Genomic DNA, 22,219 nt, shown 5'->3' with positions numbered 1-22,219 from the left:
GGGTCTTGCCTGTTTTTATTAACATGAGTCAAGCTTCTTCCTTGAATCATCCTACCCCTTTCAGTGCCTCCTTAATCATTTTAAGGATTTCAGGAGACAAGCCCACGCCTTCGGAGGTTCTGCCAGTTAGATTGGCCCACATTTGGAACAGGGTGGCCATCAGAGGGGTCACTCGACCTGAAAACAGCCTTTCAGGTCCTGTTTACCTCAGAGAAGCAGGAGCGGATCCAGAGGGAGGCTGCAAAGGCGGTATTAGAGCCCAATGGGCAGCCTTCCACCAACCCAACCCGCATCCAACATGTTCTCTCGAACACCCGTCCGCCTTGGGACCCCAACACCAACCAAGGTAAGGAGGCTCTCCAACAGTATTGCCAGCTTCTGCTCCAGGGCCTCCGGTCTGCAGGCCAACGACCCACTAACTTATCTAAGGTAAGCGAGGTCATCCAAACTAAGGATGAGTCGCCGGCGGCGTTCCCAGTACGACTCTTAGAGTCGTACCGGTTATATATCCCTAATGACCCGGAGGACCCTAATAATAGGAGGGCTGTGAATTTAGCCTTTGTCAGCGAGTCAGCCCCAGATATTAGAAAGAAATTGCAGAGGATGGAAGTGTTTGAAGGAAAGAACCTGTCTGAGCTGGTCAAGATAGCCCAACGAGTATTCAACAATAGAGATGAGGTAGATATAGTGCAGACTAAGAAGATGACCAAGGTCCTGCTTGCAATCATGCAAAAAGCCTAGCCAAAGGGACCTCTAGGAAAAGGCAGAAGCCAAGAACAGGCACCCAGGGTGAACAATAGACTCAGAAGAGTCGGGTTAGAAAAGGACTAGTGCGCATATTGCAAAGAAAAGGGACATTTGAAGAATGAGTGCCCTGAAAAAGGTCAAGCCCCCCAAAAGAAGGCTCCCCTCGTCCTTTTTGAGGACTCAAAATGAGGACATCAGGGCTCTTACATTATGAGCCCCCGGGAGCCCAGGATAACTTTAAAGGTGTCCTGACACAGATCCTAGGGCCCTGGAAGCGACCGGTTGCCTACCTCTCCAAAATATGGCCCAACTGTTTGAGGCCAACTACTGCCACTGCGATCCTCTCTAAGAAAGCCCTAAAGTTGACACTAGGGCAGACTCTCCAGACTATCACCCCAAACACAGTTTAGTCAATGCTTCGCAGCACGCCGGGCCGATGCATTTCCAACACTCGGATCACCCAGTATCAGGTCATGCTTCTCAACCTACCTCACATATAATTCCTGAAAACTGCCGCACTCAACCCAGCTACCCTACTGCCCGACGATGCCAACCCTTGCATGACTGCCTTGAGGTCCTAGAGAACGTCACCTGCACCAGACCGGACCTGACAGACAGCCCTTGGCCAAATCCAGACGCTACTCTATTTATGGATGAGAGTAGCTTCGTCTCAGAAGGACTCAGGTATGCCAGGGCTGCAGTGGTTACCACTGAGACTGTCATCTGGGCACAAGCCCTAAGCCATGGCACTTCAGCTCAGAGGGCCGAACTAGTAGCAGTGACTCAAGCTCTGCAGTGGGGTAAAAACAAGACTGTTAACATCTACACGGACAGCAGGCATGCCTTTGCCATGGCACACGTACATGGGGCATTAATAAAGAGGAAATACTGGCCCTTCTTGAGACAATTTGGCTGCCAAAGAAAGTGGCCATCATCCATTGCCCAGGGCACCAGAACTCAAGCTCTGAGACAGCAAAGGAGGCTGCCCGAAAACCAGTGGGGCCAATTGACATTCTGCCGACCCTACTGTCCAGAGTGCTAACGGACACCCCTACCTACACTCCAGGGGAAGTTGAACTATGCAACAAGCTGGGAGGCAAAGAAGAATCTGCTGGGTGGGTTAGGTTCCCGGATGGCCGCATTGTAGTACCTGAGGCCTTGAGCTGAGACCTTATAACCCAGGTTCACCAGAGCACTCACTTGGGAAGAACCAAGTTAGCTGAACTGTTAAAAAGAGACTATTACATTCCGTGGCTGCAACGAATGGCCAAGCAGATATCAGCCCGGTGCCACGTCTGCACATAAGTGAATCCAGGGCCCTCCAAGGAAACACAACAAGGGACAAGACTTCGTGGACAAGCACTGGGGGAACACTGGGAGTTGGATTTCACTGAGATCAGCCCAGGAAACTTCAGATTCAAGTACTTGCTTGTGTTCATAGACACCAACTCAGGATGGACTGAAGCCTTCCCTACAAAGCAGGAGACTGCTCAGGTAGTAGCAAAGAAATTAGTCTCAGAAATAGTGCCTCGATTTGGCCTGCCCTTAACACTGGGGTCCGACAACGGCCCGGCATTCATCGCCCAGACCAGCCAATCTCTAGCAAAGGCGTTAGGGATCAATTGGAAATTGCATTGCATTTATAGGCCTCAAAGTTCAGGACAGGTAGAAAGGATGATTAGGACCTTGAAAGAAACCTTAACTAAGTTCAAGGTGGAAACTGGCGAAAATTAGGCGAGTCTCCTCCCCTTTGCCCTTTTAAGGGCACGGCGCACACCCTATTGTAAGGGCTTCACGCTTTATGAAATAATGTTTGGAAGACCCCCATCTTTCCTCCCCAAGTTAGGGGAGGAAAAGCTAACAGAAATTCATAATTTTTCACTGCTTAAATCTTTGCAAGCTCTCTCTCACACGACAGGAGACCCACCAACTGGTCTCTGCCACCAGAACAGCTGCTCAGCATCCAGTCCAGCCACACAACCACGCTCCAGGTCATTGGATCTGGGTGAGAAAGGTACAGCCTGCTTCTCTTGAGCCCCGCTGGGACAGACCTTTCCCTGTCATCCTCACAACACCCACCGCGGTCAAGGTAGCTGGACGCCATCATTGGATTCACTGTACCAGAATCAAGGCTGTGCATCCACCACAGACATCAGAGCAATGGACTCTACGTCGGACAGAGGACCCACTAAAAATAAGACTGTCAAGGGTCCAGTCTGGACTGTCTTGATTCTCTCCATCCTAAAGTGAGGGGGGTCTTTGTATGGCTTTAGATGAGGCCTAGACCTACTGTTCAATGATTTGAATTCCCCTAGAAAACCAGTGGGGAATGTTATGGGTAGACAATTTTCCAGTAAGCCAGTATTAAATATTTACTTCTGATTCTGTTAACCAGGGTGTGGTAATCTGATCAAGGAGATGCTGTTAACCAGGGTGTGGTAATCTGATCAAGGAGATGTCATTAACCAGGGTGTGGTAATCTGATCAAGGATATGCTAACGGTCAACTGTTAACCAGGGTGTGGTGATCTGATCAAGGATATGCTAACGGCCAACTGTTAACCAGGGTGTGGTGATCCGCTCAGGGATGTGCTGGTGGCTATATAAACTGCCTCTTCTGGGAGCTCGGGGCTGATATCTTCTAACCCTGCATGGTAGAGAGTCAGTCGCCGGCCGGCTTTAAAGGCTCACAATTCATCTCGATTGGCTCCGTGGGTCTGGGATTTGATCGCACAACATCATCAGCAGTTACCAGCTCGGAAACTTTGGGCAAAGAACTTAACTTCTCTGAGTCTCCCTTTCCCTCATCTGGTGAAGAGGAATGTGATATCTTCCTCTTAGAGTTCATGTGAGCTCCAAGCTAGATAACTATATTAAGTGCTATGTCTCATGTCTAGCACTCAGGGATGATCTGTAAAGGGTAGCCCCAGGAATTCCTCAGAGCTTTCCAATTTTCTAAAACTCATGTCCCTTCATATCATGCTTTATAACAGTATAAGTCCTAAATTTCTTTGGTGGCCAAACTGAAACTAGCTTTCAAAAAGAATAAAGCTACAATTTCCAATAACTAGAGCTGCGAGCTATCTAAACAATGCCTGAAGGCATTATGGTCAGCACCCACAGGGGGGCAGTATGGGCCTCCCATACTGTCAAAGGTTTTAACCCCAAGGGGTGAGAGAAAATGCTCATAAATGGCGGAAATTCCCATTTAAGCAACAGCTTTCCTCCCAGCTCTGTTACCGAACTATACCTGCTAAAACTGTTACCAGTGGCATGTCTATTAAAAAAGTACCCAATCCCATACCCCAGAGGTGGAGCAGGGATAATGATGGTGAAAATCAGCTTCAAGCTCAGACCAAATACTGCAGTGCTGATCCCAGTCCTTTTCGAGCTGAACTAATCCTCCCATCTCCAGTCCTGTACACAACTGGGGAAGCAGTTCTTCATGCCTGTTGTCGCTGAGGCATCTCGATCAGACACCAGTGGGCTTAAGCACAGGCAAAAAAGAGAAGGGAGGAAAAAAGAAAGAATGTGGGAGAGGAAGAAGAGAGGCTCAGGGAACATTTATGTTGTCATCAAGTCTGCTTTTCTATCAGGAGAAGGGTGTACAAGGAGGAATTAAAGGATTTTTTTAAAGGATAAAGAAAAAATGTAATACTAGCTCCATTATATAATTAAAATCCCACTGGGACATGTCAGTAATTACTCTTCATATCTGAAAGGAAAAATTTCAATGAAAGGGTGTGGGTGGTAAGATGAAAACTTGAGCAGACTTCATCTTCTTATTTATCCCCTTCAAAATTTAGAGATCTCCACACAGATAGACTATTTTCTACGGGGTCCCAGTTGTTTTATTGTCCTTTCAGATTCTGCCTGAAGAAAAAAACAAATGAAATCAAAATACCCAAACCGAAATGGTTTCTCACGTAAGTTAACTTGACCCTGTTATCATTTGTTCTTTAAAGTAAAAAAAACCCTAATTATATAAACAATAGTGTGTAATAAAGAATTTAGAAAATTTAGATATGAATAAAGAACAAAAATTACCCATAGTCACCATTCCTTTTTATTTAAAAATATATACGTGCATATTTTTAAAAATGTGATTGTACTGAGTACTCTATTAAATGTATTAAATGCATTAAATGCTTTCCCCCCCCACTTTTTCCATCATGAACATTCCTTCATGTTATGAAATATTTTTCTCAAAGATTATTTTTAGATGTCTACTTAGTATTCTAACGGCCCTGACTCTTTGGCATTCAGACTGCTGGCAATTTTTTGCTGTTACAGATGATGTTGTAGCGAACATTCTTTAAGTAAGTCTAGACATATTTCTGTTCAGTTTCTTATATAAATCCCTAGAAGCAGAATTTTTGGTTCTGAGCCCTTGGATGCATGTAGTTAAATTCTCAGCAGGAAGGGAGCTCCTACTTACATATCCACCAACTCAGCGAAGTCTTTTTCCTGATTCCTCACTAACACTGGGTATTATTAATTTCTAAACATTTGTGATTTTGATAAGTGAAAAACACTTTGTTTTAATTTTTGTTTTTGATTACTAGTCAGGATGAACATTTTTTGTGTTCATTGGCTACTTGAATTTCTTCTTTTATGAATTGCCTATTCATAGCCATTCTTTAATTAGCATATTTTTTGTTATTAATCTGCAAGAACTTTTTATTAGTAAAAATATTAATATTTTAAATTGGAAGTTGAAAATTATAACTGTTTCTTAATAAGACAACTGTGAAATGGTTACTGTTATCAAGCATTAAAAAGTTTTTTGTGGGGGGTGTGGGGAGAAGACGTGGGGGGAGGCGGAGTTTAAATCGGATTACAATAAAAAAATCTTTGTCCCAAACCTGACCCTAAAATTCTAATTTTAAAATTGTTCCCCCTTTAAAGCAACGGCATTAACAACAAAACATCGGACATAAAAATAACGACAAGGTGGCCTCTTGGGACGAGTCCTGTGCCTGTGCTAGGTAGTACCTTCTGGGTTGATGTGCCGCAGGATACCTGAGTGGGAGAGGGCGTTCACATAGGCACTGACCCATGTGGGTCCAGCCCTAGTGGCCACAGGAAGGAAGGGCATTTCGTAGAAGTTATCATTTAGATCAGAGCCAGCCAATCAGTGGTCCAAATTCTGAGTTTCCTATGTGCCACTTGGAGTGGGCTGAGTGAGCAGAAGAACCCATAAAAATGTGATGCAGCTCCATCCCCAAGGTGGACAGGACTGAAGATTTCAGGAAGCTACAACACTGTCTGCTCATCTCACTATTCCAAAGGGGCAGGGCCATGTCACCTGAAGGCTCCCGGAAGATGTGGGGCACAGAAAGTCAACTCTGGTATCTCTCAAGGGTCCTTGGCTAGTTGATAATGCCATTATTCCAGACATTTGTGTAAGGCCTTATAGGTTAAAGACCTTCCAAGTACAAAAAGCCTGGGGCTTGTGTCTTTCTGGTTTCCTTAACTCATGTGTAACCTTGTCTCTCGGTTCACCAGGTTAGGATTCCAAAGACCCTCACGGCTTAATTGCACCCCAGAGAAGTACCTTGGGGCTTCTTCTTAGGCTGGAGCAGGAGCAAGTACAGAGGTATAGGTCATGGATCTAGGTCTTCTGAGAAAGGACTAAGCCTAGAAAGATTAGATCATTATTATATGAGAGAATTTGATAGCTATTCAAATCAGGGTTGTATCTGCAGCCCATGGCAGAGATGGAAAAAATTAGTATTTGACAGCTCCACAGCAGAGGACATACTAAAACCCACCAATACAGAAAAAGCAATAGCAAAGGGTGTGAACACTGTTTTTGAAGTATATTTCTACTCTTCAGCAAGCGGTAGGAACAGAAAGAGCCACTGTGCAAGGCCTGGCCAAGCATGCATTCGAAGACTGAACTGCCAGAGAGCCAAGGAAAGGAGCCTCTCTTCTGTTGAGCCTCAAACTTTGGATTCTTCTAAAACCCATGGTGACTGTATAATTCCTTAAATGTCTTCTGACCCTCTAACTACCAGAGATATACCAAATTAGATCTTAAGCCATAGAATCTTGGTAGATGAGCTGGAATCTAGAACCTGGAATCTGCTTCTTGCTTCTTTAACTAGTCTGAATAGTACGTAGGAAGCCTGAAATCTTGGTACAGCGCTTGGACCACAGTTACTTCTCTGAGCAGTTATCCTCAGTGTGGGTGGTTAATTCATTAATACCTGCAGAGTGCAGACTTGAATGGGCAGAGCTAACATCACTTATGCATTAGTAATCCAGATACCTTCTCTTTACCACAAAGGAGCTGGCATCTTTTGGGCATTCACTGGACAATCCCAGGATGCTCTCCACCTGTCTGGTGGGCCAAAGGTTAGCCTTGGTAAGCCCTGAAGAGGCCTCCGAGAGCCAGTCCTGCCTCCTTCCCCTTGGGCTAAGGCACTTGTTTCACCTCCTTCTTATGGCCTATTCATCCTCTTCAGACCTCAGGTTATGGAAACAGTTCCTTGGCTCCACACACATGGGTTTTCTGTCCCTGTTCTGACTCCACAGAAATTCTAGCAAGGACACACTTCATCTACCCAACTGTCCTGGCAGCAATGACCACAGCAACCCAAGCACCAAACACTGCCACAGGGATGCTGAATGGCAGGGCCAGGATGGCAGCCTCAGACAGTAGAGGACTTCCTGCCTCACCACTCTCCCACCAGCAGGGAGTCAGCTGGCTCGGAGAGAGAGGACACACCTAGGATGATTGTCAGGGCATGGAAGTCTCCTCAAATCTCTGACTCTGTTGATGCCCACCACAATCTCCAGCTTCCCACAGGGGATGCGGAACAGGAAGAACTGAAGGCCCACATCAAAAAGGCATTTAGTCAACAAAAGGTGCTGCACTGAGCCATTGGCACAGCTGGCCTTGAGGCAGCTCGTCATTAATAAATGTACTCCAAAGCCACGAAACGGGTCCACTGCAGGTCACCTGGAGGGCAGCTATCCTGTCCCTCTGCATCCTGTTCTCTCTTACACAACACATCTATCACAGCTACTCCTGGAGGCCTTACCATGTAGGCAAGAGGTCTTGTCTCCGAGCCGGGGGGTGGGGACAATTGGGTCAGGACACATGCTGGCCCTAACTTGGGTATCATTCTTTTGTGACCTCATTTTGCAAAAACTGTGAACATCCTAGATGAGAGGAGAGGACCATCTCAAAAGGAAACTTGAAAGGACTCCCAGGGGCTGTTGTGGTGGCTTCAGCCTATTGCTCTGTCCAGCCAGACAGAACCCACAGGTTTCTATCTTCCCTTCTGCTGGCTCTTCATCTTGGGACAATATAGCTGGTATGGCATTTCTTGGGACTGCTCCTCTTAGATCTAACTCTGATGAGTGCATTTTGGGGAGGGAAACTCTCAGGCAAAACTCATTTTGGAGGAACTTTTACATTAATGAGAACAGGGTAGCCTAGTTGATAATATCGTGGGGTTTGTCTCCTAAATCTCTACCTCTGAGCTTGTGTTTTCTTGGAAAGGACTGGTGTTCCCTTTTTGTGTGCATGTATGAGTGTGTATGTGTGTTGTGTGTCTGCATGCATCTGCTTGCACATGCACTCGTGTTTAAAGTTAGGTCTATATTAATATACAGTATGACTTCCAATTTTTAGGCATTGTGGCTCCAGGTTTTGATATTCTTGCTCTCCGTGTGAAGTAGGGTATATCATTTTATGTTGGGGGCTCTGCAGAACAGGGGGCTAAGAGGGCTCAAGATTAGACAAACCTGGGTTTGAATCCTAATTCTGCCACTGGCTAGCTGTTGGTCTTTGGGCAAGTACCTTTTCTCTCTGTGCCTCACTTTCCTCATCTATAGATTGGGAATAATGAGTCTCTACTGCAAATCATTGCTGTGATGATTAAATAAGTTCATCCTGAATATATATGGCGCACTTAGAAAATTTCCTAGAACATAGCATGTATGCAATAAATATTTGGTATTATTTGTATTATTATTCAACAAATACCACATGGTATTATTATAAATAAATGAGTGGGAAGCTGGACTGAACCCTACCTTAGGTCTTTCGCAGCTCTAAAATCCCACAATTGTATGATACTATGGAAGACTCAATGGATCACGAATCGATCCTGAATCAGCCAAAGGGAGAGAGGCCACAGAGAACCTATGACTAGGCTGCTCACTCCACTCCTAGACCCTGTATGTACATTTTTTGGAAAGTCCATGTGTTTTTGGTTGGCACAAACCAGCCTCTTCCCTGTGAATGCTATAGGGCAAGGAGGTCAAAACCCTTTTTGTTTTGCCTGTTTGTGAATTCTAGCTCCACCCCCGAGCTGCAGCTCCATTAAGTCCGGCTGTTTAGCTGGGTCACTGGGGTCAGAGCTGACAGGCTTCAAGTGTCCATGCAGCTGCTGAGACACTCTATTGGCATTTGACTTTGCTGCAAAGGTGGGAGGAACAGGAGAAGGGCTGCTTGCTGAAAAGACTAGATTTTGGAACTGAAAGGCATTGCTAGATGTGGGACTGAATCTTTCTTTGATGGAAACACGATATTTGGGTTTAAAGCCTCCTTTTTCAAGAAAACCAAAAGACAAGGTGTATTAGTTTCTGAGGGCTGCTGTAACAAAGTACCACAACCTGGGTGGCTTTGAACAGCAGAAATGTATTCTTTCACGGTTTAGGAGGCCAGAAGTCTGAAATCAAGTTGTTGGCAGGATTGGTTCCTTTTGAAAGCTCTGAGGGAGACCGTGTTCCAGGTCTCTCTCCTAGCTTCTGGTGTCACTGGCAATCCTCGCCGTTCTTTGGCTCGTGGCTGTGTCACTTCAGTCTTTGCCTCTGTGTTCATATGGCTTTCTTCCCTGTGTGCTTCTGTGTCCAAATCTTTCCTTCCTTTCATGAGGACACCAGTTATTGGATTTAGGGCTCACCCTAATCCAGCGCAGCCTCACCTTAACTCAATTGTATCTGCATACCCTATTTCCAGATAAGGTTATCTTCAATGGTGGGTGGGATTTGAGCATATTTTCTTTTAGGAAGCACAGTTCAACCTACTGCACAGGACAAATAGGGTCCAGAATAGAGTTGAGGAGAGAAGAAAGAGTTTAATGTTTGGCCACTGATAAAACAAGAGAAATTGTCTCTGTTCTATGAAAAGCTATAAAACAATACTAAGTGGAAACTAGCAGACCTCCTCCATCTCTGCACTCCCCATTCTGGAGTCAGTTGTGGCAAATTATAGGACTATTGGGAGAATAAAGCCCTCATAATTAGTGTTCCAATAAAAGTTGCTCCATAAAGCTTAAAAAAAAATCCATTTGAACTCTTCCCCACCTCCTCCTGGATGGCTCCATCTATGACTTCCCGCAGTTGAGAAGTCGTTTCAGCAGAGCCTCCCTATAAGGAATTCGCTCTTTGAATGTGAAGCACATACCTGGTTCTGATTAATCAGAACAGGGACATTGTGAGCAACTTTAATTTAATTTAGTTTTTCCACTTCTGATTAAATAGCAGCATAGCAAGTTATTAGCTTTTACACATCCATCCAAACACCTAATCATCTAGGAAATAATTCCAGGAACACAAGGAAGGCTATCAGAGCAAAGGTGGAAATGACGCACATCTGGCACATCTGGAAAAATTAAATCCACCATTCCATTATTTTAGGATATTTAACATATCCCCCATCCCTTAGGTAGCACAGAAGTGCCTCATATACCCCTTAGTATGGCTAAGATGGAGTTGAGAGTCCGAGGTGATAGCTGGCAGAACCAGAGGTGAGTAAGCCCTGGACAGTAATATGTCACCCTCCCCTCTGTGACTTCAGTACCGGGCTTCCAACATGCAATAAACCAAACGGGAAATGAAGGTTTAGAAATACAGTGGCCCCCTCTGCAGATGCATCCTGGGTATTTCCAGCCTGTCTGAATAACTGCATGGGGAAAGGGCATCCCAGTGCCCAGCTCTTAGCAGATGATCAACCATGACTGTAGAATGAAGGAACACACGAGCCTCCTACTCATCAGGAGCACGTGAGAGGCCACTGAGAATCTCACCTTTCATCTCCCATCTTGGTCCTCCTGTGCTGTGGTATCCCAGGCCCCTGTCAAGCAAATAAGGAGTTCCTGCAGATTCATACAACTGCTGCGGCATCTACTTAGAATCAGTGACAGAGAGCAAGGACAGCAGACTACTAAACCACACTGCCCCTCTTCTAACAATTTATTAACATTTTAAAAGTACTAGAAATCATCACAGCATGAGGTTCTTTTAAATAACACACAATGAGTCTTACCCCATAGTTACAATTCTCTAGAGAGAAACATTAAGACAAATTAAATACTAGCAATCTGGTTCTCTTCTCTGTCCCACTCAGCCACATAATATGGGACATGATTTTTTTTTTCTAGCTTGAGTATATTGATGGGCAATTTGATAGTAGCTGTTATAATTAAAATATGCATCGTATGACCCAGCAATTCCTGAAGAAACGCTTGCACATGTGCTAGAATGCTCACTACAGCACTGCTGGTAACAGAAGGGGGAAAAAACCCCCTTGTAACCAACGTGTTCATTCTGTGGAATGTTATTCATGAGGCACACAGCCATAGGACTTAAAAGATACCCAAATTGAATGGTTTGGAGAAAATCAAGTTGCAGAAGTTAACATTTATGTTAAAGCACACATAGAAATAGTAGACATTTTCTATGGGTACATACATGTGTGAATGTAAGAAAAAAGTGTGCACAGACATATTCTAGATGAATGACAGTGTTTACCACTTGGGGAGGAACTGGGCTTGGAGTAGCATTAAAGGGGACTTTAACTTGTATTAATGTATTACTTGTGTAATATAAGAATTACTTTTTTAGGAAAAAAAAACAAGAAAATGAAAAAAAGTATGATTGTACCACTTTGTTTCTCATAGTGGTGTTCTCCATGAATTTTTTTATCTAGCTAGAGATAAAATGTTAAATTAAAAAGTGTCCCCCATGATCTCAGGAAAAAATACAGGCTTTGACAAGGGAATCTAACGGTATTACAAATGTATGAAACCACCTCTCTGAAGAAGGTTGGGAACAAAGTGCTGACCTAAGTTACTTTGGAAATGAGTGGAGCCTGTAAGACTAAAGGCAAAAGAAACTGCACAGAAGCACTGTACTCTGGTTGATAAAGTTGTTCCCATGGGGACACTGTTAAAAATTCTGATATTGCTATGGATACAGACTGAAATTGAGCAATTAAATGGTCAATGCATGGTGGTTTCCTATTGTTGGAGTGGAAATTTACAGAAAAGTTAAGGGGAAGAGGCTAGAATGATCCATATGGTACTAGATTAGAGGTGGAGACATCAGCATGAACTCATGTTTACCTTAATATAGGTATAGATGGTTATGTATAGAAGTATTTATATATATGTGTGTGTGTGTATATGTATATGTATACACACACACACACACACACGGGTTAGTACACACATATACATTTTCTTGCTCTGTCAACTGAGTGGGCCTAGAAGGAACAATACTCCAGCAGCAATGAGCATACCTACTCATTCTTTGTCATTCTAATATCATTCTTCAATAAAAGGAGCTATGACTCACTGGAGAAATGGCTGATTCTAGGAGAAGGACAAGATATATAAGATGAGCCTGGAGTATCTTATAGTACTAGAAAGTAAGAAATTGCTTTAAAAAAACCCCAAATCTCTACAATTGATGGGTGCATGTCAAAAAGACTGAGGAGCCAACTGAAAGAACTTCCAATGGCCAAAACTGGAATAATTTGAGAAAAAAAAAAAAGTAGTATTGGATTAGAACCCAAAATATAAAATACAGATCCATGAGTCCATATTCATATCAATAAATGACAGAATAATAAATAAATGGGGGAAAAGGCATATATTTCCCTTTCGGAAGAATTCCAAATAATATATGTAGACACTCCAGCCTTAGGTGGGGAGAGAATAACTCCTCACTCTTTAGGTGTGGGCTATGCATACTGACTTCCTTCCAAAGAGTACTGTATGGAAAAAGGCTGGGGGTGGAGAGTAACTTTACAGTGGAGAAGCTGGACACACAAACCTTAGCCAGGTGATTCCAGTCAACACCAACAGCGATAAACCATGTCGATAGTATATTAGCCTAAATACGATGTGATGAAAGGGTACCTCTGTCGTCTTCACCCCCAAACCAATAACACAAGTCTAAACATGAGAATAAATATTAGACAAATTTCAATGGAGGGGCTTCCTGCAAACTAGCTGACCAGTATTCCTCAAAACTGTCAAGGTCAGAAAAGGAAGAAAAGTCTGAGAAACTGGCAGTCAAGAGGAGCCTAAGGAGATGTGACAACCAAATGTGATGCGGTGTGCTGAATGAGCTCCTGGAACAGAAAGACACGAGGTAAAACTAAGAAAACTCGAATAAACTATGGACATTAGTTAATAACGAAGCATCCAGAGTGGGTCAATAATTATAACAAATGTACTATACTAATGTAAGATGTTAACAACAGGGGAAATTGGGTGTGGGGCATATGGGAGCTCTGTATAATCTCAGTATTTCTATAAATCAAAACTTATAAAAAAATAAAGTCTTTTATTAAAAAGCGTCCCCTTAATTTATAGATTATTTTCGATTCCTTCTTTAAAAAAACACCAAAATCTAAGCAGGTGTCAAATTTATAAGGATAGATCATGGCACTTTTTCCTTGAGGGAGCTTTTAAGACTAGGAGGCCAACTACTTGATACTACAGCTGAAATGAATTTGTAGTTTGATTTGGCAGCTTGAGGCCGTTGACCACCAAGGCCCTTATAGCGCCCAGTGATGGCTGCTGAGGTCTTGGCAAGTCAAGTGTGTGGCACCCCTGGGGTGGGCATTTGTAGGCCAATACTAAGCAAAATGGAGCCTATGTTGGGTGGGGGTAGGATCATCGTCAGCCTTGTGTGTTGCTCTCAGTCTATGCCGTCTGCCTCAACTTATCTTACTAGCTGCTAATTTCAATGTGGACAGTAGATGGTGAGAGCCAAAGCAAGCAGGACCTGGGGAGACCCCATGGCTCTTCTGCTTAAAATCCTTTAACCTCCTGTAACTCTGCCTCGTTTACTCCCCTCCAGTCACACTGGGCTACTAGCTGTTGCTCAAACCTGCCAACCGTGCCCTGCCTCAGTGCCTTTGCATTGGCTATTTCATCTGCCTAGAATATTCTTTCCCCAGAAAGCCTCATAACTTGCCCCTACCATTTCTTTTTGGTCTCTACTCAAATGTCACGGTGTCAGAGAAGGTTTTGTGGCTAAAATAGCGACCCCTACATCACTGCTTCATTTTTCTTTCTCTGTACTAGTTTGTTCGCTTCCCCATATAATAATTATGGGTTTCCATGTCAGCCGAGATTTTACACCTTTTTTTCACTGTTCAACCACCAATACCTAGAATAGAACCTACAACTTAGCAAGCATTCGATACTATCTGTTGAATGAATACATGAATGGGAGATATTTTACATCCCAGTATGGTGAATAATATGTGTTGATAAACAATAATAATTACACCCACACTGAATTTTTTAGTCCCTTCTATTCTTTAAAGCTCAGAAAGTTACCTTCTCTACAAACTCTTGTTTTTCTTTGTACAAAAGTATACACACACACACGCACACACACACACACACACACAGTGGATTATTCATTCGAAAATATTTATTAAGTGGGTCCTATATGTCAAAGTGCTATGGTGGCCAACAGAGGTACAAAGGTAAATAAGACTCACTTTCCAACTTCCAGGAGCTCCATCCATCCAACCATCCATCCATTCTTCCTTCTTTCTATCCATTCTTCTATCCTTCTGAGGTTCTGCTAAGTGCCAGACATCCATGTTTAAGTAGCATTTGGTACATCAATTTGCCTTTCTCTCTGGATTGTTAACTCTCCTAATGGTAGAGAATTGCAGAATATAGTTGTAGCTCTATCGCTGACTAGTTTTTTGACCTGAAAAATAATTAAACTCTGAGTATTAGTTTTCTCATCTGTAAATAAGGGTTTGAGACACTTGGACGGACATCCTGCCTCATAGTGCTGCTAGGAGCTTCAAATGAGATGATCCAAAAATAAATGTGCTTTCTACTCTGTGGAGTCCTGAATACATGTAAGGGATTCTCAGCAAGTACATACTAAAATCAAAAATAAAACCCAAACAAACAAAACAAAAACCTAAACTCAACCCTTTCCTCAGACCACTTCTTGGTGGGCCTCAGCCTGAGGCAGCTGCTTCGGCTGGCAGGGCCAATCTGCCATCACTCAAAAATTCAATGGTTGGACAAAAGTCAGGCTAGGCAGCCCAATTCCTGTCAAGGTAATCCTTTGCAGATTAAGTGGACCATCAATAATCTTTAGTTAGCATTTGATTCAAGCTGCACCAGCTCTTCCCACCCTCGCCTCCCCTCCAGCTGAGTGTCTGTTGACTATTGTGTACTGTTCTGAAGCTTTCGCAGCTCTGAATCTCCCTTTACATTTTTTAAAAACCTTGACTTGGCTGGCTCTGGAGTTTCTTTTAAGATGATTAAATAAAAGTGAATAAAAGTGATTCCTGAATGTCGACACATAAATACCAATGACCAGGCCACATTCTTTTCAAAGACTTACAATATCTATTGTAAGTCAAAGACTAATCAAAGTAAACAAGGGGGAGGGGGACAGAATACGAGGCAAAACGTGGGAGGCGGGGCAAAAAGAGAATACATGTGATGATATCTGTCCTAGAATCATAACTGAATTTCTCCAGAAGCTCTGGAATTCTCTAGCTTCTATGTTTGTGCTCTGTTCTGGTGGGGTGCATGGCACTGTTGATACTGACTGAAGGGGGGAGCTTTCCACAGAGCTGGCATTTATTCTACGGAAACAAAGACACCCCTCTTCTGTGTGTTCTTACCCAAAAGGGTGAAAAGTGGATTTAAATGAAATACCTAGAAGCTCTTTTTTCTACGGCTTCTCTCCTACTGGATCCCCAAGTCCTGGACTACAATAATGTCTATAAGAATAACAATGATAGTTGTCGGCGATCCTTCACAGAGCACAGACTCTGAGCCGGGCACAACGCTAAGCATCCGACGGACACTGCCAGCTGCAGGCGGCATTATCTGTGCAGAAATGCCTGTCCCCCTTTTGAGACTTTCCCCCGTTTATTTCAGGGTCTAGAACCCTTCTGTCAGTCACGTACTTATGGAAACTCACCCCTACCAACATGTTGTCTCTCCCTGTATTCGTTTCTTTTTTCTTATGGAAAAATTTCAAACATAGAAAAAGAGTAAAGTACAGCAACCGCATGGCCACCCAGTTTCGACAATTAATATTTTGCCAGTCCCATTTCATTTATTCCCACTTCCAATTGTCCCTTTTAGGGAATATTGTAAAGCAAACAATAGATATTGTACTATTTACCACTACCCTTTGGTATTTTTTGTCTTCTCAGAGTCACTGTTTCATGATGCAGTGACTCTGAGAACTCAGAAAGATTTCCTGTGGGTTAATTAACTGTGGATGGCAGGGGGGTGGGGGGGGGGGTGCGGGGGGTGTACACAGAAATACAGTTTGCATTGCTCATATATTAACTGACCAAACCCAAGCTAACAATCTATTTATTTGTTTATTTCTTATATTGTCATATGGTAAGAATTATTTAGGTTGCCTTATTATTATTTAATGAAACAAGGGATAGAAACTAGATTTACACCTGTGACTGAGGCTGAAGACAGATGATAAAACTAATACAGCCTTCTTGGTTTCTGAGGAGGATGGATGGTCAGAAGGGACTCTAAGATAGTGGTTTCCAACCTTTTTGGCACCATAGGAGAGTCTTATGATCTGAGGTGGAGCTGAGGCGGTGATGCTAGCACTGAGGAGCAGCTGCAAATACAGATAAAGCTTCATTTGCTTGCTGGCCGCTCACCTCCTGCTGTGCGGCCTGGTTCCTAACAGGCCACAAACCAGTATCAGTCCATGGCCCAGGGCTTGGGACCCTTGCTCTAAAAGTCCTTGGTCAGGGAATCCTGACTACTAAAGAAATGGTTCCCAGGATGTCCCTCCCTCTTCCCTAGAATGCACCGGGCGGTGTGACCGGCCTTCAGCAGTGGGTGGTCCCAGTGCTGTCCCTGCTGTTGCCAAATCCAGGAACTGAGGGACAGACCAGGAGGAGAAACTGAAGATGTGGATTGACTGTGCACACACTGCCAATTAATTATTTATGTAACTGCCTACCACGTCGGCGTAATTACCTCACAGCACAGTAATGAACAGGTCTGTCATTAAAATCCTTTTGTATTTCAGAGACTAAAACTCTCTATGGGCTTTCCTGGCCTTCTTTCACAGCAGGCAAGGTTGCTGGCTCAGAACTTACAAATATGAGTGGCTCTGTTCTTGGCTAGGTCTTGGTCTCTGAAGAGAGGGCACTTGCAGCTTTGTGGAACCCCTCAGGCTCTGATGGGAGACTTGGCATGTTTGTGGCCCATGATCACCTCTTCTAGCTCTGAGCATATCAAAGGTTGGCAAAAAATCTCTCTCTGAACTGCTCTGATGTGCTGGGATGGTTTGGAATCGTAAATTAGGCTTGTGGACTTGTGCTATTTCCAGTTTCCCTAAAGCATTGGTTCTGGGGAGCTTGAAAATGTAACTAGGGCTCAGACTGTCCCTAGACTAATGAAATCGGGATCTCCGGGGGTGAGGCCTGGTGCTCCCCAGGTGATTCTTACGTGCCTCCAGGTGGATACCTATTGCTGTAAAGCAAGAATATGTTGTGCACACCGAGGCTTGCTTCCTTCCCCATCTTTCTTTGTTAGGGTCATCTTTTTCCTCAAAGCTTTTGAGATAGAAGAGACATGTCCTTTTTTTAGGTTTAAATATTCAGGTCATGCTGGCTTCATAAAATGAACTGAGGAAAATTTTCATCTTCTGCTACGGCCTGAAATAGTTTGAATAACAAAGGACATACCTGGTTTTTGAAGATTAGATTATATGCAGTTATAAGACCATGAAGGCCTTTGAAAAGGGGTATCTCTTTCTAAATTTTCTATGTTATTCTATGGTTATTGGTCTATTCAGGTGTTCTTTGGGAACAATGTTGATAACTGATATTTTGCTAGGAAATTCTCCATTTCCACTAGATTTTCAAATTTATTGCCATTTTCACGTATGATGCTTTTATATTTTTTTATTCCTTTCCCAATTAATAGTTACATTTTCTTTCCTTTCTCATTCTAATGTTGCTTTTCAAAGTTCCTCCACTGCAATAATACTAGCTAATGTTTATTGATCACTGACTATGTGCTAGATGCACAGTTCTAACCGCTTTACTTGTATTACTCATTTAACATTTGTGACAATTTGATGAAAGAGGTACTCTTACAATCTTCATGTTACAGATGAATTCCTTACCTTTTGATACACAAAGAAGTTAAGCAACTTACCATTAGGTCATACAGCAGCATGCAGCCGTATGTACTGCCTACTGATGTGTGTGTATGTGTGTGTGTGTGTGTGTGCGCGCGCGCGCACGTGCGTGTGTGTGTATAGACATAGCCCATCATCTGAGTGTATTACTCTAGGATTAAGAATCAAAGGTGAAGAGGGCAACAGTGTTGGAGCTGCAGATTCCTGTTCAAAGCTTTCAACTAGGGTGCACGGTCTTTCAGAGAGTTCTGTGGCTGAGAGGTGACAAGATTCCAGAGTGGTCCAGAGGCTTGGGGCTGTGAGCTCCAATGATTCAATGGATTCCACGCTATGTGACCCTTTTGGTGACCTAGCCCAAGGTCACTTAATAGCCTTGAATGTCCACTCAGACAATGAGAGAAGCATGTATCAACATTACAAGGTAGATACAAAGAAGGATAAAGAAAATAACTGTAGTTTCCTGAAAGAGGGGAGTGATTATTACATTCTATTCAGCAACATCACACTGTGCAACTTTTGTATGAAAAGATATATTTAAAAGATCTTCTAAGACTGGCTCTCTATCGCCTCTAGAATAAAATCTGAACTCTTTAGTTTGGTCTTCAAGGATTTTCACCACCTGACATCAACTGACATTAAGCCCATCAGCTACTGTTTCCTTCAAGCACCACTGCAGAATCAGTCAAACTAAACTCCTGGCTCTCTAGGTCCTTGTATGCCTGCCTCTGTGCCTTTGCCCAAACTGTTCCCATCACCACGAATGTCCCTTCTCCATCTCCAGAGGCTCCAAATGCGGTGAATACATCAAGCTCTAGCATGTCATGATACTGTTTTCAATTCTCTCCTCTTCTAACTAAATAATACAAGCACTTACATACAGCTTACGTGTGCCAGCACTTTATATCCGTTAATTCATTTAACCTTTAAAATGACCTTACGAATCATGTACTATTCTTATCTCTATATTGTAATTGGGGAAACCAAGGCTCAGTAATTTGTCCAAGGCCACAATGCTAGTAGCAGAGATGGGATTTGAATCCAGGCCAATCTGGCTCCATTCTCTTAACCTGTCTCTCTGCACAGTACCTGTGCCTTTTAGCAGGCATGAGTTACAGTGACTTTCCCCCTTGTCTTACCTACCCTATAGGACACTAAGCTCCTTTAAGAAAGGCTGTGGGTGTGGGTCTGGTGTACCTTTGTACCCACACAGTAGATGTGCCATAACTATCTGCTAATGGATGGAGCTAAGCCAGAGCTGGCCATGGCATTTGTTACCTTTATCAAGAATCTCATAGAGAAGAACAGAGAACTAGATGGATGGGTTGGGAAAGCAAGGGTGAAAAATTTGGAACCAAGGTCAATGATACTTTAAAGTGTAGGTAGGGAGCCAACTTTTGATAGATGATACAGTGCTAAAAAGAAAGCAAATGCAAACTCAGATACAAATACAAACTAAGGTAGTCAAAAGAGATGCTGTCAGAAATGAGGAAATCTGTAGACTCTTGGAGAACTTGGCTGGAACTATATCTTAAGGCCCCGCTACACAAATTGTGGTCTCTGGACCAGCATCCAGGAGCTTGTTTTGAAATGCAGAATCTCAGGACCCACCCTAGACCAAGAAAGCATAATTTGCATTTTAACAAGACCCCAAGGGGAGTCATGTGCACACTAAAATTTGAGAAGCACTGCACAAAGGCCAGACATTTAGGCCTATCCCCAGAGACTGTAACTTAATGGGTTTAGGGTGGGGCCAAGGCACCCATATTTTAAAAAATCTTTTCAGGTAATTTGCTGTGCACTGGGGTCAGAACCACTGCTTTGGCCTTCCCTGGAGACCCTGTGGAATGAAAAGATGGAGGAGGGCAAGGCATGGAGAATCCCAGCGTTACCACTGATGAACTATGTAACTTCAGGCATGTCACTTGATATCGAAAAAGAAAGTAGATTAGATCAGTGATTCATCAACCTCAGAGTCAGAAAATAAACACTGGATAAAAAAGGGGCCACATACTAAACCTGACAAGTTCAGAAGAGGCCTGCATGGTGGGCCTTCAAACTCGGAGACCAAAGTAACCATACAGAGTGGTCTAAAGGTAAAAATTCCTAACTAAAAGCAGGTCATGGTGGGTAGTCACGTCCTAGGCCTGTAGCTTCCTTGGCAAAGGTTGATCTTTAACTCTGAAATTGTCTGTTGTCTTTGTGCACTTACGATAACATACCTTTGAAATGTCAGAGTGATTTTCTTTTCCAGACTCCTCAAAGGCGCAACCGCTGGCGTCAGAACACGGGACCACATCGTTATCATGTTGCCTACATACCATCTCTCTGTGCTGTGAATGTTAACTATCCTATACCCACCAATGTAAAAGAAGTATGTGTCTCTCCGTTTTACTTTTTATCCAGTCTCAGAGATTTCCCCACTTTGCTTTCTCCTGCTTCCCTAATCTACTACCAATGAATTTCATGTAACCCTGCTTACATCTGTCTCCTCCTTTGATTCTAATGTATAAAATATGTTGGAAAACTGCCATTTTCTGGAGATTCTGGAGATTTTGCTTCCTGTTAATTGTCATCAATTGGCTCAAATAAACTCTTATAAGACTTTTCCTTAGGCTGGATGTTCTTTTGTCAACATTTTTGGATCAAGTGCATTTTAATTCCTAGGAATAGGCCTAAACATTTGGCATTTTAAACAAGTTTCCTAAGGGATTTTCATGATGGCTTTGTCAGGGCCAGAAAGCCAGGATCTGTAAGCATTGTCTGGTAGATGGCATACAGCTCCATGATGACCAATATAGCTCATGAAGGACCCAAGGGGCGGCTAATCACAAGACACAAAACTACAAGTGGCATTAGCTGGAGAAGTTGGAAGTGAGAAAACGGGTTAGTGGACGCCCCAGACTCAGGCCGAGGTTCAGCAGTTAACACAGAGGCAATGTGCACTACAACTTCTGGGCCAGTGGAGGTCCACAGAGAACTTAGAGCAGTGGTTCTCCATACTGGAAACACTTCAGAATTACCTAGAGAGCTCTTGCAAAATACTAGTACCCAGGCCCTGCTCCCAGAGTTGTTAGACCTCTAGCCCAAAGCTCTCCCAAGTGATTAGACTATGCAGCCCAGATGAAAAATCACTGTTTTAAAAGTTAGTGAAAGAGGTGGGGGTTACAAAACACAAAAAATGTGGGCTTCGGGGTCCTTTAATTTCTTCGATGTTATCCCTCTGCAATAGGGATAACAGCACCCACTTTAGCAGCTGGATGCGAGAATTAAATACGATAAATTACATATACCTTTGACTTTTGACTGGTGACTCCAACATTCTCAGTGGACTAATGAGAACATTAAGTTCACACAGCTAGGCAGCAGCACAGTGAAGATGACAGCTCCAAATGCTAATTCTACTGCACTAGTAGAGGAGTACAGGAAAGGAGCCATGAGAAAACTCCAATGACTCCAAACGGTCACTTTCTCCCTTCCCATACTGACCTTCAGCTAGAGCACTGGGCCAGTAGAGAGTCCCTCACAAAAAGTAAAGCCTAAGTTTTCCTTATCCAAGAACTAGGTCATACCCGTAACACTGTGCGAGCTTGGCTTTCAACAGGTTGCCTACGGTGTTTGATTTTGACCCATTTGAGCTTAGTGTTCTTTTCTGACCACAGTATCAGGAATGAAATAGATGCCTCTGTGGTGAAAATGGAACCAGAGAACAAGTTTTCACCCACTATGTGGAAGCTAAGCAGGAATGGGAGGTGGGGGGTAATGGACCGCCAGCTGGAAGGCAGGTTCAGCACTCCGGACATGAGGGGTTGAAGGACTATGAGTATTACGGGTTGAACTGTGTCCTCCTAAAGGATGCTGAAGTCTTAATGCCCACTATTTGTGAATGCAAGCGTATTTGAAAATAGGGTCTTTGTAGATGATCAAGTTAAGACAAAGTCATTAGGGTGGGTCCTAATCTGTTATGACTGTGCCTTGATTGAGGAAAATTTGAACACAGAGACAGACACACAAAGGGAGAATGCCAGGTAAAGATGAAGACA

General features: G+C 43.3%; 1 protein-coding gene across 3 annotated transcripts in view; it reads right to left on the bottom strand.

Moving 5' to 3' along the window:
- The window catches only part of ATXN7L1 (ataxin 7 like 1), a 213,167-nt gene that overhangs the window by 77,830 nt on the left and 113,118 nt on the right, over positions 1-22,219 (bottom strand). The gene's annotated exons all lie outside the window — the stretch shown is intronic.

This window comes from Rousettus aegyptiacus, unplaced genomic scaffold, assembly GCF_014176215.1.
Source record: "Rousettus aegyptiacus isolate mRouAeg1 unplaced genomic scaffold, mRouAeg1.p scaffold_m13_p_13, whole genome shotgun sequence".
Taxonomy (NCBI): Eukaryota; Metazoa; Chordata; class Mammalia; order Chiroptera; family Pteropodidae; genus Rousettus; species Rousettus aegyptiacus.
This window is presented reverse-complemented; position numbering and strand designations above follow the sequence as displayed.